General features: G+C 32.4%; 1 protein-coding gene across 1 annotated transcript in view; it reads right to left on the reverse strand.

Moving 5' to 3' along the window:
- Positions 1 to 18,628, reverse strand: part of LOC143913194 (uncharacterized) — a 328,592-nt gene that overhangs the window by 142,390 nt on the left and 167,574 nt on the right. The window lies entirely within an intron of this gene.

Raw genomic sequence — 18,628 nt, forward strand, 5'->3', positions numbered from 1 at the left:
ACATATACATATATAGCTACTTAATAATATGTACAAAGAATTTTAATTTGAAATACATACATACATAGTACATATTATGTTCATTATAAAGCTTAAATTAAATTTAAATTTCATTTAAAGCCCAATATACTATCCACAGAAAATTATGTCAATACTATTTATTCATTTGATCAATTGCATGATTGACGCCATTTAATGGAATTATTACAAAGCATAAATTGATACATATTTATCATAAACACTCGTGAATTATTAATAGGGTAGACAATTAAATACACCATATGTATATATTTTTAATTTATTTCATGCGAACATGTACACTCGTCTTTGCAGATTGCTCCAAAGCGATGAGTGTACTAATAAATATACAAATACATACAATCAATATAAACATTTATACAAATGCTAATTCATACATACATATGTACATCATCTACAGTGACATCTGTGGAGAAATTTTTACAGCATTTTATTATAGTAATTGGCGAACCTCAAAACGCTGAATAGCTTGAGATTTGCAAGAGAGAGAAAATCAGAAAACTTGGCAAACTCTGAAAGGAAACGATCGACCTGGAGTCACGAACAAGGCCTGGCTGACAGCTACTAGTGGGAATCGAACCGTGACCATACTCTTTAAAACAATTAAATCACTTATTTAGATTAACGTTTTAATCTAGTTGTACATATTTAATACATTACTTATTTTATAATATGTATTTTAAAACACATAAAAGATATTAGATATATAACTCAAATTTTCAATATTACCATCTTCATATGTACATATACACTTATACATACATATTCTCTATGAATATTACTTCTATACGAATATGATGGACTTGAATGATATTTTATATTACAGTTTCTTTTATATTACTTGCCAAGCGTTTTCTCAGTCCAAAACATTGTAAATTGGCATGAAGCTTGGTTTTCGTATACATATACCTAATAATTAATTAATATTATAATATCCTCATAAATTAGTTTTTTTTTCATTTTATTTTTAACTAAATTACTAAATATACATACATGCATATATTATTTACCAACATTTTCAAATAAAAATTACTGACGAACAATACCTATAGCTTAATTTAAAAAATATTTTGAATCATGCTATAATAAAAGCATCAATCAACTCATAATGCAAGAAAATATGGAGTTTTCATCCAACTCCTTAAAGCTATTCACGTGCAGAGTGAAACGTGCTTATATCTTGAAAAGGAACTTCGAGAAGTTTTCCCGTGAAATACACACTACAGATACATTGTTTGAAGTTTGATATTTTACGGGCTCGACTTCTCTCATAATAAAATTTCCAACACATTTTCTCGTGCATAAGTTTTCATTTGTGATACTCCTTCACGTTAGGTGACACCTGTTTATTATGTAAATACGGTTTAAATTTCTCAGCTCTTCACGTTAGTCTAAATTAAACAGTCACTAGAGTAACCTGTTGAAGATTTAATTCGACAATGTTGGAACACAATTCAACGAGTGAAAATTCTTAATGTCAAGTCTAATATTTAGCCCCAGCTATTTGATAAATTTTCAACGCTGATAGACATACATATTACAAAAATGAAAAAAATAATAAAGTGTAATTGAATTTTTATTTAATCTCAATTATAATATGTGAAAATTAATTTTGTTATTTTATTTTAATTAGAAGAATATTTTATAATATGAGCGAAAGCTCATTAACATTATCGCCTAACTATTGGATATAGTGGTATCTTCACTAGTTCATTAATCAATTTTAATCTTTGGCTGTCATCGTAAATTCCCTCGGTCTTGAAAATTTATAACATTTTGCGCCAATTAACATATTAAATTATGCATTCGTAAAATTACCACAAAAATTAAGTTAATAAGTTGGTTGGGCTAATTTTTAACAAATTCGCCGACGCAATTTAATATCCCATCAACGAAGGTTTTCGTTTTCTAATTTCGAGACTTGCCAAGCATCTGTATCGCAGTTGAGCTTTGGTTTGGTGTAGATAAAATTGTATTTTAATTCAATTTAATTACACTCCCTCAATTTTAATTATACAACATCTTTCCTTCATACGAAGGATACAAAAAGGTATCCTGTTACAAGGTATACTGTTCATTCGCATTAAAAGTACGTATATTTTATTATATTAACATTGAAGACAACTTGAAATTTCCTTAACTACTATTCAAAGTATGTTAATTTAAAAAAATAATATAGAGATGTACTTGTACATATATTTATTTTTTCAAGTTGAATGGAGAGTAATTATTTTTTATATTGATTTCATTTACGCTACGGAAGTTCAAATAATAAAATTAATGACTCTCTTGTTAAATAAAGCTTTAAAAAAAGTACACATTTCTTAATAACTACAATTTAAACGGAAAAATGCTCGTAATATTAAGTATTATGGCAAAATAACGAATCCTTCTAAAATAAATAATAATTCCTCACTTAAAAATATAAATATAATATATAAATGTAACAAATTTTCAGACATTTAGACGCAGCATCCATCTACTTATATACATATAATCTTATATACGTATGTACATATGTATGTACATACGTATGATACATATGTTAAAAAAAGAAACTTTCAAAGGAAAATAACTGAAGTTCAAAGTTCTATGTAAATAAATTGTGCCGTGAAAAACTCCAATGAGATAGAAAGTAGTATTTGCTTATTCATAATGGAAGAAAAATGAAAAAGAAATTCAGGACGTGAAGTAAAACAAAAGACATCAAAATTTAACTTTCCTTTGAATTGAATATCAGCATTATTCGTGTTTTTGAATTTCTTTGTTTTTGTCGAAATTGAGAAGAAAATGTTCACGGAATGATTACATTCTTTAAATCTTTAAAATCGTTTAAAAGGAAAATAAATAATGATTTGAAACGAAATGCCTTCGTGATATTAAATATACATATGTACGTATTTTGCGTGAATAAAATTAAAACCTTCCCGTTACGTTTGATATAATTGTACGCTCGCATTATATTAATGCTTTGAAATACCTCATATTTGTTTACATGGCAACGATAGATTTTCCGAGATGATACTGTTATGACTATAAACGTCTTCCTGTAATTTTAGTATGAATTTAATTTCAGCAATCGACATTTACTAAATATACACATATGACGATCGGAAAATCCTCGGAAAACTTCTATTCGACTACTACATGCATCAAACGTCGAATTACTGTGACGGTTATTTGGATTAAGTGGGTTTCGGTGTTGGCCGGAAACATTTGCATTTAAAATGGCGGAAAACACGAATTGTAATCTGTCTATATCCTTAAAAAAAAAACGTCTGTGGAAATTCGTCAGGTGATCGATTTTCAGACAAAAGTCGTAACGTTTTAGCACCGTTCTAAAAATTGCCGCAAGAGACCTTTCCGAACGAATCGTAATGGTGAGTACTTAACGAATTCTCATTATGGAACCTAATTTATTGCAAATACGTTATCGACTTTATTAGGCACGGAAAATGAGCATTCCAATTTTATGGAAACAAATTATGGAATTTTTTCATGGAAGTGTGTCAAAACTCTAAAACTTTTATTCTTCTTCAATTTTATTTTTACAAATATACATAAGTCGCAAAATTTGATGAATTATTTAATGGTAGAAAAGTATCGGAAGGGCTCGGAGTCTGAAATCGAAGGACTCCCATACAAAATTGCAAGGAAGATTTTGGACAAGCTAATTTTTTCGCTATAAAATTTCACAATTTTAAGCATTTAGCTGCAAAATCTGTGTTTTAGAAAGGCTAGGTGCCCTTTTGATGTTTTGACTTCAACTTTCAACCATCAGATTAACTGGAATGCCCGACTTCCTTGGCAACGCCAGCTAGTTTAATATAATATACTAGTTGTTTTACCCGGCTTCGCTCAGTATTTGTAATATAAACAGCGTACACATGGCAATTCTAATAGTAAAAATGTATTTGTATTTTTATTAAATTTATTTGAATCGAAAAAAAAAATCATCGTCATAGAAATTTTGACTTGTTTACGAAGTTCCCAACCAAAGATACATACATACTTACAAACATACAAAGTCTCTTTCGAAATTATATATAAGATATAAAAACGCACGCGATGTATGTTTGTGGGTATGTACGGTGCATCGACAAGTATGGAGATTTCAACAAAACAAATTTTAAAATACCAGGAGTACGTATGTATATGTTGTGCCTAAAGATATTTAATAAAGTAAATATACGCGAACAAGGCGCACAACCAATCAACGTGAAATGGTCCACGTGGTCCAAAACGTTTGACCAATTAGAGCAACGACGATACATTCTGACCAATGGGTGATGCTTAAGCATCCGCTATAGGGATTTGGCGTGACGAGTGAAAGAGTGGTAGAGACATGGGGAAGTGGGGGGGGGGGCGTGTGGATCGTCTGACATGTGCTCCTGATATTGAACGCCGAGCGACGTCAGGTTAAGCGACGGGTGACGTTAGCGTTAGATGTGCTGCGCGGGAAGCGTACACACATACACACATTCACAAAGCCACACACACACATTAATTCATCATTTCAAACGGGTGAATGGGCTGGATTGGTGAGCGTGTAATTCGCGCACTAAACTTTTTCTATCAATACCTTACATTATAATTATATATAACATACATATAACTTTATTTTAATTCGTGTATCAATTCGTTTACGAAACCGCCCGTTTAAATCAACGGGCACAACACTAGTAATTATGTACATATATATCATCACCATTTACGGCCGCTCACCATCCATTTGCGGGATGAAGGCCTCTCCAACACGCTTCCAGTCCTCAAAGTGTACTTAAATACACTTGTCTTTATATGTTGTTTGAACAAATTAAAAAGCGTAAAAAAAGGCATTTGCTTTGAGACTCATTCTTCATTATTTCTTTTTATTTGAGAAAATATCGTTGACCAAATTTTAGCACCGAACGTAGTGTAATTAAATACGCTTTTGAAATTGCAATCTTCAAGTTTTTAGCACCCTCAAAGGTATACTGAATAATGAAAAACGTGCTATATTTCACAAATTTCTATATTATTTTATAAAAACAAATTTTTCGCCGGGAAATCATGTCGCATATTGAATTTGTTGACGGAAATTGACTTTATATACCAATAGCAATATTGAATTCGACGAATCTTTTTACTTTCTCAACGCTGAATTTAAGTATTGCAAACTTCATATTTTTCGTGCTGAACGCGTTTCAACATTATAGCGAGACAATATTCCACAGAAGCTTTGGTAAATATGTATATATGTAGTTTGAAAGTGTCTGCAGTTTAGTGCGAAAGTCTGAGACGATTCAGAGTTATTTTCCACGAACGTTACAAAATCCCCTGTGCTCACTACAGATTTCGCTATTTTATTTCGAATTATTATTTAATATAAAATAACTAACTACTTTTGCCCCCGATTCATAACCTCGTCCATCAAATCTCACATTGCCGATCGGATATTTATTTTCACGAAAAATATAAATAAACGTCCACTTATGTTTATACGACGGATGCATCTATTTATGATTCGAATCAGTATGCTATTTTTAATAGATCAATAATAATCACAAAGCGCTGCAATTATTTCAAATAAAATACATTGAAGAGAATTAAATTTATATGTATAATGTGAAAAAAAGTTTCAAAGTTTCCCTTTCAACGTGATTTTCCGTGCATGCGCAAACCTTACATCATTGAGAACGGGACATGTACAGATTGGTCAAACGATAGTTTGAAACCATAATTGTAAAAATAAAATGAAAGTTGTTTTTATTTAGAAATTCTCTCTTTTTGTAATTGTACTAATGGTGTAATTCTTAAAGAAGCTGCAAATATTCAAATACATTTGTATAATTTGTATGTGCTTATACGTTAACTACCAGATTTTTAATTATTAATTTTTGCATGTAATAAGAAAGTTTTTAGTGTATTCTGTGTAATAATATATAAAACTATTTTTAGGATGCTTAGAATTTAAATTTAACTACATATGTATTGAAAAATGATCAACATAGTATGTGAGTACTCCATAATATTTATAATAATATCCCTCATGATCACGATCCAATCACAAGAAGATGACGTAACAGGCTTAGGTCCATTAAAAAATTAATCAAAGTGTAATTTTTGGAACACGGTGTATATACAAAACTCTGAGAGGGCATCTGAGTTTGGCCGCGACAAAATCGGTTAGTCTCGCTTATACCGTCGGGAAAGTCACATACTGATAAGTTTTCACATGATATTTGCGGAAAATTTCATCAAAATTGACATTTGCCGTATGAGTTTTTTTTTAAAAGAATTAGTCGAATTCATTGAAACAAACATTTATCTATATAACTAAAATAGAAATAATACATTAATGCTTTTCCGCTCAACATTCATTTTAGTATGTAATGAAGACAATATCCATACTTGGCAAAAGTGACTCGTTGAAATTTGTGTTTATCGGCAAAAAGTTTTGCTATCAGAAGGAAAACTTTTAAGGGGTAAACGTTTGTTAATTATTTAGGTAAATACTCGTATTAGATAATTGAAGACGAGCGCTTTCCCACCAGTAATCATCGAACAAAAGCACAACAGAAACTTGGTAAGTAAATAATAATTAACTTTGTTTTATTTTCATCTAATATATGTACATATTAATGATTCACACAAATATATAATATAATGTGTACGTATAATTATTTATGTACCTGACATAATTCATAGCCAAGTAATTTGTAATTCGATTTATCGTTTTGATATATGATCTCAGCCTCGAAAGGCATTTTTTTTTAACAAGATGGCCTTTTACATAAACGTAACAGTATTCAATTTTAATTATATTTTTATGGGACGTAAAACAATTTTTACGTATTTTTTTTATGCTTTCGCAGTTTCAGCTCCATCCTGTTACAAATTGATTTTAACGTTGTGCGGATATTATAATTATCGGAAACAAAATTCCCCAACATCCTTTTTTCTATAAAAGAAAAAATCGCCTTCAATTTGTAAATCCTTTTTCATACGAAATTAAAAGCGCTAAACAAAAAATCAGTATGAGATGAGAGAATTATGCTTTGATATTTTTTTTGTACCACAACATTTTCTTTCGACAGTGTGTTCGTTTTATTCGACGATTTTCCTGGTTTTTTTCTATAGCACATAATTTTCATTGTTTATATGTATGTGTCTGTATGTGGATTATAATAACGGTTTTATCGGTGATTTTTGTTTTAGCCCATCAAGTCTATTTACTGCCTCTTGGTTTCATTCGTACTTAGCAAAACAATGGTTTGCTTACATTCGTTTTCCACGTCGAACATAATTTGAAATAAAGCAACAGAATTCTTAATCTTCTTATTTACATCCGACGGAACAAATTTAGCAATTTAGGTCGAATAAACTTACTTATCATCCGTCCGACTTGAAATATAAATGAATGTAAAGCAAAACGTTAACAAAGAGGTAAGCTTTTCCATTTCGCGCTTAATTTTAATAAATACTAGATGGAAGACATCGTTATTAATGCTTCGGGTAAATTATTAAAAGTTCAAAGTTGAAAAATTTTAGTGTTCAAAAGTAATCGTTTATTTTACATACATATGTACATATGTATATAGATATATACCAGGAAGTTCTAACAGGTAAACCCCAATGCGCCTTCCTGGCCAATTACAAAAAATGCAGGATTTTTATTACATAAGTCGCTGAATTACGAGAAACTAAAAACTCAAAATTAACGAAACATCTATGAATTTTGTATATAAATTTTATTGTACATAAATCATACTCAAATAGTGGTTGCATAGTGGGTATGATGAGCTTTTATCCAATTTAATGGAGGAACCGTTTCAGCAATGAAATCAGAGAAAATGGCAAACTCTGATAGGAAACGATCGACTTGGAGTGATAAATATCCAAGTCTGACCAGCAGCATTACAGATAATATACTCAGAATAAATTCTTTTTAATCGAGGTCAACTCACGCTTTCGAACCCGGTGACCTCTCGGCGCTAGGCAAAAGCCCAACCACCGAACCATGCTGCTGGCTAATGTATAAATTAACAATTCAAGCTATTGTTTATTTAAAATGTATCTTCTATAAAGACGAATATTTTTTGGTCCATTATAAAAATCTACAGATTGAAGTTTATCTCATTTTAATCTAGCTTAGACCGCAGTGTACTAATTTTTCAACAAACTTTCAGCTGCCAGTTTCGGAAAATTTATTTTCATAGTTCAATTATTAAATTAATACAAAGAATATTATATTAAATATTAAGATGGAAAATTTTAACGATCAAACGAAAATTGTGAACATTTTCCAATTATATTTGACTTAAGAAGGTTCCATTATTCAAAAGATTTATGGCAGGAAACTTTCTGACAATCGTCTTTTATACTAGATTTTGGAAATATATCAAATAATTCTTTTAAATTCGACACCGTTTTATACGGCGAGAAATAGCTAGAGAATTTTCGTCGTTTTTCCGATGTATCCGTAGACATTTCGAGAAGGCAACTGTAATCTTTACTTTGTCGTCTTATTGAGGATTTTCTTTGGCGCGACGCGTACATTAAAGATGACTCTTTTGTGTTCAAGTTGAATAAAAGATAAGTGTCGTTTCAATTGAACAAAAAAAGGACAGTTGCTTTATGTGCCGTCAAGTAGTCAAACGTTTTCTTAAAGTAAGCATCCGTATCGAAATGTAGATGCACACATATTCGTTACGAGAATGATCTATGTCTTTTCGTATTTTATTGAGATGAACATTCATGCATACAATGCCAATAGCTTGGTATATAGAAATAGTCGAGAATCTTTTGACAGGATCGCTTATCCGACCCGCTTGATGTATTAAAGGTAAAATCATTTTGAAATTCTATTAGGACGTTCGTAATTATTATAGTATGTGATCTCTAGCATACGAAAAGTTGATAATAATATTTTATTATAGATATACATATAACAGGAAGGCCTGAAGGTAGACCCCAATGCGCCTTCCCAGACAATTAATTACAAAGATTTTTATTACACAAATCACTATATTTCAAGAGGCTGAAGAACACGAAATTAACAATTAATTAATTAATTAATCCATTGAGACATCTATGGATTAAGACTTGCACATAAATTTTCACATATTGTAAATACATTAAATTCAGATATTTGTGACAACGGGTAGAATGATTTTTGACAATTTGAGGAACCGTTTCAACGATGAAAATCAGAAAAATTGGCAAATTCTGATAAGAAACGATCTACTTGGAGTCAAAAATATCCAAGTCTAACCAGCAGTATTAAAGATTAGCGCGGATTCGAACACAGCAATCTCTCAGTGCTAAATAAAAACGCAACCACCGAGCCATACTGCTGGCTATGTATATTATGTATCTAAATTGAAACATACATAAAAAATGTTCCTAATTCAATTAATGTATTGACAGTATATAACGTCACAAGAGCGCGAAGCTCCACAATTTTACCAAATTGGGTCTGTTCATGTTTTCATATCACATTTGTAACTTTTCATAATAACTTCCAATTTTTATAACAATACAAAGAAATATATATACGTAAGCTTTAAATTTACTTTCAATCCACTAATTAATTTTCTAGTAAAGGTTTACCGTAAGTAAGTAGCTAGTAAGTAGCTTACAATTAAAGGTTAACCGATTAACTATGTACATGTATGGAAAATTTGGAATTATTGGAAAATTTTCATTCTACAAATTTTTAACAGCCGTGATTTATCGCAAAGTTTAAAACGCTACCTTTTACGTTCTAATCTTCGTTAATTATTTTAACTAATAAATATTTTTCAAAGAAAATTTAAAAGAAATTATAGACGATATCACATTATCTTAGCCATTAGGAGAGTATTTCAAATTAAATAACCCGGAGAAAAGAATAAATAAAATTAGAATTCAAAATAAAGAAGAGAGAAAAGACTCCACAATTACGCCAAACGAGGCAATTGAATTATTTAAAATAAGAGAGACAAAAATAAAATGTAATGAAAGGGACACCGAAAGAAAGTTTAAATTAAGATGGACAGCTCGGTCGAAAAGACAAAAACCTGTATTCGATCGTATTAAACGAGTGAAACTGTAAAACCAAATCGAGAACTATAAAATCAAAAAAGAAAATGGAAAAAGACGAATCGAACATTGTCGTTGTCCTCCAATCCCAAACGATTGGCTACAAAACGAAATAACATACAATCGATTTTGTACTTGCTTTATACAAAAATACATATGTACATACTGATTCATACGCACATATGTACATTAATTGCATTTTTATAAATATAATTAAATTTTCAAATTTTTTTTATAATAACCTTGTTCTAATTCTGAGCTTGCCTTTTGTTAACACATACATATGTATATTATATTACATGATATACGTATGTATATTTTTAGAATCTTATTTTATAATATACTTAACTCAAGCAAACCGGTTTATGACTGATTATCTGAATACACTTTTGAACAATTTTGAACCCAATAAACACAAATGTAATCTGATATACAAGGAAAATGTCAACGTATTTTTGTTGTTGTAAGTAATAATAAGAGCTTTTTCAATGTTGCAAATTGGGTCAACGAAGCGTCAACGAGAAACGCCAATAATACTGCCAATTTAAACTTGAATTAATCGCAATGTATGGTATTAGTCTCGAAATCCGGAGGTTTTGTTTTAGTCAATCCCGGGATTTCCACATTACATAATTCGGCAAGATTACGAAATTGCAAACCCCAGCTTAACCTGTGTGTACGACCAATGAAATGTTACATACGCCTCACTTTGACCATCGTTGATACCACACGTTCTCATCTACACATACGTACATATATGTACATACATGTATAATTTATTCCATACGCCTATGTATCTTTACACATAAAGTGCAAATATGGTTTGTCCTTTAAAAGGGCTTTTAAACGGGAATTTTTTATTTTTGTTTTGCAGCAATTTTTTTTTTAATATACAATTGTACAATGATTTTATATACATAATAACTAGTGTTGGTCCCGTTGATTTCAACGGATGGTTTCGAAAAGGAATTGAAACACGAATAAAAATAAAGTTATATATGTTATATATGAATATAATATAAGGTAGTTTATAGGCGCACGCGCACGTAATATTAATCTTAATAAAAAGTGGCACATTATACACTCGACAATCCAACCCGTTCGAAATGATGAATGAATGTGTGTGTGTGCACCTCTAGAATCCAGAATCGAAATCGAAACAGGTGGTAGTTCCGAAACGGCTGGTTTCGGAAACAAATTGATGCACGAATTAGAAATTACGAATTTCGAAGTGATTCGTCTTGTGCATCGCCGACGCCCCGGGGCCTTCGCTCACAGCAACCCCTTCGCCTCCGACGCCTCTGACGCCCCGGGGGTCTTCGCCCCCGCGCCCCTGACACCTCCGGCGCGTCTGGTGCACCCGGCGCAAATGCGAGTGACGCTCCACACCCCCCCTCCCCTACTTCCCCACAACCACGCTTCCCGGCGTCTCGAATACTCGGCTGTGATTGGTTCCCTATACTGCTCCACGGTCTGTCATATATTTATATACATATATATACATATGTATATACCGACAGTCCGTTTATATATATATATATATATATATATATATATATATATATATATATATATATATATATATATATATATATATATATACATATATATATATATATATACATATATATATATATATATATATATATATATATATATATATATATATATATATATATATATATATATATATGATTTTTCGTCCAGCTCATAAATTTTCATTTTCAATGAATTTTTCTACTATTTTTATTAATTATTTTAGTTTTTCCGACGTATTATAAAAAAACGTTAATAGAGATTATATCCTAAGTACGGAATGTGTTTTTGAAGACAAATATTTATAGGAAATCTAATTTGAAATAAGAAAACTTATTAATATTTTATCAATTTTCCTATTAACTTTTGGCTTTACATGTAAATATAATACAATAGTTATCGTATTTCGAATATTATATTACTAGTGGTTTTACCCGGCTTCGCTCTGTGTTTGAAATATAAACAGCATAAACATAACAAAATTCATTTGTTTTTTTATAAAATTTATTTGAATCGAAAAAGGATAATATTCAACGATGTCAATTTCGTCGTTATAGAAACTTTGATTTGATTTCGATGTTCCCAACAAACCTTACATACAAAGTCTCTTTGAGAAATTACATATTAGATATACAAACAAATATGTTTTCGTTGGCACTTAGCGAAAGTTGTACGTTATAAATTAATAGGAGCATATAATTTAAGGTTTAAATTGATACTTATCACGAAAATATTTTTACGAAATAAAAATTTTATCCTCATATGCTGTTTATTCCGAAACCATGATATTTTCTTTAGTATAATAATTCAATTCATAAATGTGTTTGCGTATTGGCTGAAAAATCTAGACTTCACATAATAATAATGTCGAAATTAATACAGAACGCCTCCTTTCAACATTTTTAGATTTAAAATAAATTTTATTTATTTGTTGTTTACTTTTTATTTATATATATATATATATATATATATATATATATATATATATATATATATATATATATATATATATATATATATATATATATATATATATATATATATACCTAGGATGACTATCTATCAAAGCTGACCACAGAGAAGAGTCTATGGCGGTAAGAACTCACTCCTTGAATGGAAATCTCTCTCAAGTACCACCTTTTTCTCAACACATCTTGGATAAATGCGAGAAAAATAATATCCAAACCTCCAACAAGGTAAGAGTGACGATGGATGATAGCTTAGCTAATAGAAACCTGTATTTAGCCACGTACAATGTAAGAACGTTATCGAGTGAAGGAAGTGTGCTTGCATTAGAGAATGAATTAGAAAATATCAAATGGGATATAATAGGACTTAGTGAAGTAAGACGAAAACAGCAAAACCAAATAATCCTAAAAAGTGGTAACTGTCTCTACTGGAGAGGGCTACCAAATGGTAGAATAGGAGGAGTAGGGTTTCTTATCAATAAGAGAATAGAAAGAAATATTATAGAAATAAGCGACATATCGGAACGTATATGCTATATAGTATTAAGAATCTCGAGCAGGTACACTTGTCAAATCTTCCAAGTGTACGCCCCCACATCTAGCAACCCAGACGAGGAAATAGAAGACTTCTACGAAAAAATACAGGACGCATACGATAATAGCCGTCACCACTTTAAAATAATCATGGGCGACTTCAACGCAAAAATAGGACAAAAGGCAAATACTGAAAGAGCAGTAGGCAATTTTGGTACCGGCCAAAGAAACGACAGAGGCGATCGCCTCATAGAATTCGCAGAACACAACAGGCTCTTTATCACTAATTCATTTTTCAGGAAAAACACCAACAATAAGTGGACTTGGGAGAGTCCTAAAGGAGACAGAAACGAGATCGATTTCATCCTAAGAAATGCCCTGCACTCCGTTAAAGACGTTAGTGTTTTAAGTAAAGTAGATATAGGTAGCGATCACAGATTAGTCCGTGCCAAGATGGCCATTAATATAAATTGCGAACGTAGGAAATTAATAAAAGGATGCTGTAACTCTCCAGATTTCGCTCAACTAAGGTCTAGGAAAAAGGAATTCGAACTCGAACTTGGAAATCGATACGGGAAATTAAACCCAGAAGCAGACATCGAGGAATTGAACACTGTAATTAGTTCGGTTCTAACCTCAACAGGTAAGAAATTAGGTGGATTCAGGAAACAGATTAAATTAAGCAAAATTTCAGCGGAAACAAAAAACCTAATTAAGCATAAAAGGAATTTAGATAGGGATAATAATAAGCAAGAATACAATCTAGTAAATAAGGAAATTAAAAAGAGAATAGTCAGGGATGTCAGGGATTTTAACAGCAAGCTAATAGAAAATACCATTAAGAATAACCGTAGCCTGAAAAAGTGCAAACAGGATCTTTTCTTAGGCAAAAACCAAATGATCGCAATCAGATCAGAGAGCGGAGTAATAATTAGGAATAGAGAAGAAATCATAGACAGAGTTTACACGTTCTATGCAAAACTATACGAGAACGACAACGGCCAATTCCCCGCTCTGGAATCGACACACGGCCAAAGGGTTCCTGCAGTATTGCCTAGCGAAGTAGAGGCCGCGCTAAAAACTGCAAAGAACGGTAAATCCCCAGGGGAAGATAATATTCCCATTGACTTACTAAAATGTGGCGGCCCCCCCCTAATTAATATCTTAGCTAGGCTTTTCAGCAAATGCATCCAGAACCAAGCTATACCAGAAGGATGGAATAACGCAACTATCATTTTAATACACAAAAAAGGCGACAAAAGCGATATCAAGAACTACCGACCCATTAGTCTACTTTCAGCGGTCTACAAGCTCTTCACGAAGGTTATTACAGAAAGGCTGAAGAATATCCTCGACGAGAACCAACCTATAGAGCAGGCAGGGTTTAGGGCAAATTTCAGCACAATGGACCACCTCCAAGTAGTTGGCGAACTAATCGAGCGCGCCAACGAATATCAACGGCCATTGTGCCTAGGTTTCGTCGATTATGAGAAAGTCTTCGATACAGTTAGTCATAATGCAGTACTTAACGCTCTAAAAACACAGGGAGTGCCGGAACCCTATGTGGGACTGTTAGCTGCAATATATAAGAATGCCACAGCTTCGGTTAAAATTTTTTCAGGTACAGATAGATTTAGCATAGGAAAAGGAGTAAGACAAGGAGATACAATCTCGCCCAAGTTATTCAATGCGGTGCTTGAGGGAGTTTTCAGGAAATTGGATTGGGATACAGCCGGAGTAAGCATCAATGGTCGCTTTTTGAGTCACCTTCGGTTCGCAGACGATATAGTTTTAGTAGCTCGTGATTCAGCTGACCTACTTATCAGACTAACACAGCTGGACAGGGAAAGTAGAAAAGTAGGATTAAAAATTAACGTAGATAAGACTAAACTAATGTTCAATAGTTATTGCATGCCTGATAGCATCCCCTTAGATGATAAACCAGTAGAAGTAGTAAATAATTATTTATATTTAGGTCAAATAATTGACATGTCTGGTAGTAAAAATGAAGAGATAAAGAGACGTATGAAATTGGGGTGGAGTGCATTTGGACGGATGAATGCTGTTTTTAAATCAAAAATGCCACTCTGCCTGAAGAAAAGGATCTTTGATCAATGCGTTTTGCCAGTGATGACGTATGGATGTGAAACTTGGACACTGAACGCCAAGATGCAAAATAAAATCCAATGCACTCAAAGAAGTATGGAACGCTGTATGCTTGGCATAACGAGGAAAGACAGGAAGCGGAACACGTGGGTGAGAAATATGACAAGGGTAGTGGACATAGTGGATAGAGTGAAGAGATTGAAATGGCAATGGGCGGGTCACGTAGCTAGGAGGATGGACGAAAGGTGGACAAAAGAAGTGCTTGAATGGTACCCGAGAGAAGGCAAAAGAGTAAAAGGAAGACCGCAAGGAAGATGGGTGAACGAAATTAGGAAAATGTGCGGAATGAGATGGATGAGTGTTGCGCAAAACAGAGACGAGTGGAAGCGTGTTGGAGAGGCCTTCATCCAGCAGTGGATGGCGAATGGCTGTAAATGATGATGATGATGATGATATATATATATATATATATATATATATATATATATATATATATATATATATATATATATATATATGTATATTTACATAATATATGTACATATATACGTATATACATACGAGTACGCACATCTTCCAACTCAATTACTGCATTACAATCAGGGATGTGGAATCGTTAAAAAAACACGTCTCTGATATTTTCCCACAACCTGACTGACTCCGTTTTGAATTTTTTCCCTTTGGACTAATATTCGAATATCTCTGGAGTATTATTGAGGGCACCGCGCATTTATCTTTGTACATATGTGTGTGTAAATAAGCTGATATAAATCAATATATTATTACTAAACTTATTTTTCTTTTAATATTTTGTGTTTTTATTTATTCAGCCACACAAATTCCAATGCACTTAAAAAAAGTATGGAACGCTGTATGCTCGGAGTAACCAGTAGAGATAGGAAGCGGAATACTTAGGTAAGAAGTATGGCAAAGGATATCGTGGAGAGAGTGAAGATACTCAAATGGCAATGGGTGGGCCATGTAGTTAGAAGAATGTACGAAAAGTGGAGGTAAAAGAGTGAAAGGAAAGCCGTAAGGAAAATGGGTAGACAAAATTAGGAAAATGTGTGGGGTGTGATGTATGACAGTTGCGCAAAACAGAGACGAGTGAGAGCGTGTTGGAAAGGCTCTCATTCAGCAGTGGGTGATGAATGATTGTAAATGATGATGATGATGATGTATGAAAATAATAAATCAAAGCTTTTTAAAGTAACAGATTTGTCAAATAATTTGACTTAACCATGAGAAAAGTTCAAACATATCAGGCTACTTTCCACTGGCGTAGCTCAGCTGTCATCGACTTCAACATTTTTGGATTCTTAAACGTATCTATTACAATTATTTTTCGCCATCATACTGGCGGAAGCGATTTAAATTTCTATCGATGACCAAACCGCGCAAATTGGCAAAGTTTCGAACATATTGGAAAAATGTAAAATATTAGCGAAGTGAAACATAGAATTGCCTTGTAAAAATACAAAGATAAAAGTGAGTAATTCTTAATTACTAATTCAATATTCAAATACATTATAAATCACAAAATCGTAATCAGAGCAACTCGAACGTTTTAACATCTCCGACCCCACACCCTTGGTAACAAACATATAACATTTGTCAACATCAAGCTGAATTCGTGAAAATAATACGAAGGTAACCGTAGGAACTGTCATAATACTAAAATCAAATACGAGGGAAAATTGTACCAGGAAACGGCCAATCTGGCTTTTATAATTACCCAGATCGTGCCGGCGGTGATAGATGTACTCATAATCATCGAGAAAATTGAATTTTCAATTCCGAGATTCGAACCCACGTACACTCTCCACCGATAAACAATCGCTTAAATGAAAATTACCCAGTCGTATATTATATTAATCCGTATACAATTCATACCTAACGGTATATAAGCTCATCGTAAATTAAGCTCATCGTCACGCTATTGATTTTCCAAATGCACACGTACGTATATAGATATTACAATACCAATTCGCGGGAAAATGCCGTTCGTTTATGAGTGGTTTGTTTATGAGGCCCGGGAAATGCGGCCCACTTGGCCGTGTCGCCACTCTTTTTGCGGCCTCGAATGGTTCACACAAACAACGAACGATAAATTATTGCTGTGCAAACGGCAGAAGCGCTAATCGAAACACTGCGAATTTTCGAATGTTTGCGTCGACCTTTACCGCCTGATAGATGCGTCATTACAATCTATCGTCGTATAATATATTACACCGTATACGGCCTGACGCGGTTATTTTCGTACGGGGTTTCGAGGGTTGATTGATGACGTAATTGGGAATAAAACCGCTCGGGATTGACGGGGTTTGTCGTAAACCTTCTTTGAGGAATGTGTATCTCAATTTCAACCGCTGAAACTACTAAATAAACATTATCATTTCTGGAACTGTTTTATTTTTTTTACATCAATCAATCAATTCTTCAAAATTTTGACAGATTTGTATCAGTATCAGTAGTTTTTTTTTAAGTGTCGTATATTAAATTTTAAATATGGTAACATGTGCTTAAACCTAGGGTTTCTGAAAACCCGACGGATCCGGGTTCAATATTTTGAAAACCCGACGGGTCCGGGTCCGGGTCCAAAATCAAAATCAAAAACTTCCAGACTTTAAAGTATTTATTATGTAAAAGGCGATAAAAAATCGAATTAATTGACGTTTTCATTTGGATATATATTATGTGTTTTAAGATACTTTATTAGTGCTGATGTACTTGAATTTTGAACAGCTATTTCTGATTTACACACTTCGCAGCATGCTTTATTTCGTGTTTTTGATGGAGAGCCCGCTACTGGCAGCAGTATGAAATGATCCCAAACTTTCGATGTTTTCTTTTGTGACATAAAATAAAAAAATAAAAATAATTTAATCGATCATAATCTAAATATAATATACTCGTAGTGTAGCAAATGTCGTGATTATACGAAATTCATGGTTTGAAACGAATGATATTCCAATAATTTAATGTATCATTGTCCTAATAGAATTTATGATATCATGATATTTCATTGTTTGATTCAAAGTAAGTGTATTGATTAATTGCAAAACACGTGAAACTTAATTGGATACTCAATATTAATTAATTTTAAGATTTAACCACATTAACATAAAAAATCTCAAAATGATTCATTAAAAGAAAAATTATAGTCATACATTTATTTAATTACTGCACTCTCTAAGATGAATCCAAGGGCGGTCCAGATTGTAGATGTGTAGCGGGAAGTCAAGTAGATAAGTTCAATAGTCGCGAATCAATAAAAAAACAGGCCGTATAAATGTGAAATGAAATGAAACAAATAACGGATGAATGTTTTAAACGAAAGTTGAACTAAGACTGAATGTACTTTACCTATCATATCCCGT

The sequence above is a fragment of the Arctopsyche grandis genome, chromosome 6 (assembly GCF_051622035.1).
Source record: "Arctopsyche grandis isolate Sample6627 chromosome 6, ASM5162203v2, whole genome shotgun sequence".
Lineage (NCBI taxonomy): Eukaryota > Metazoa > Arthropoda > Insecta > Trichoptera > Hydropsychidae > Arctopsyche > Arctopsyche grandis.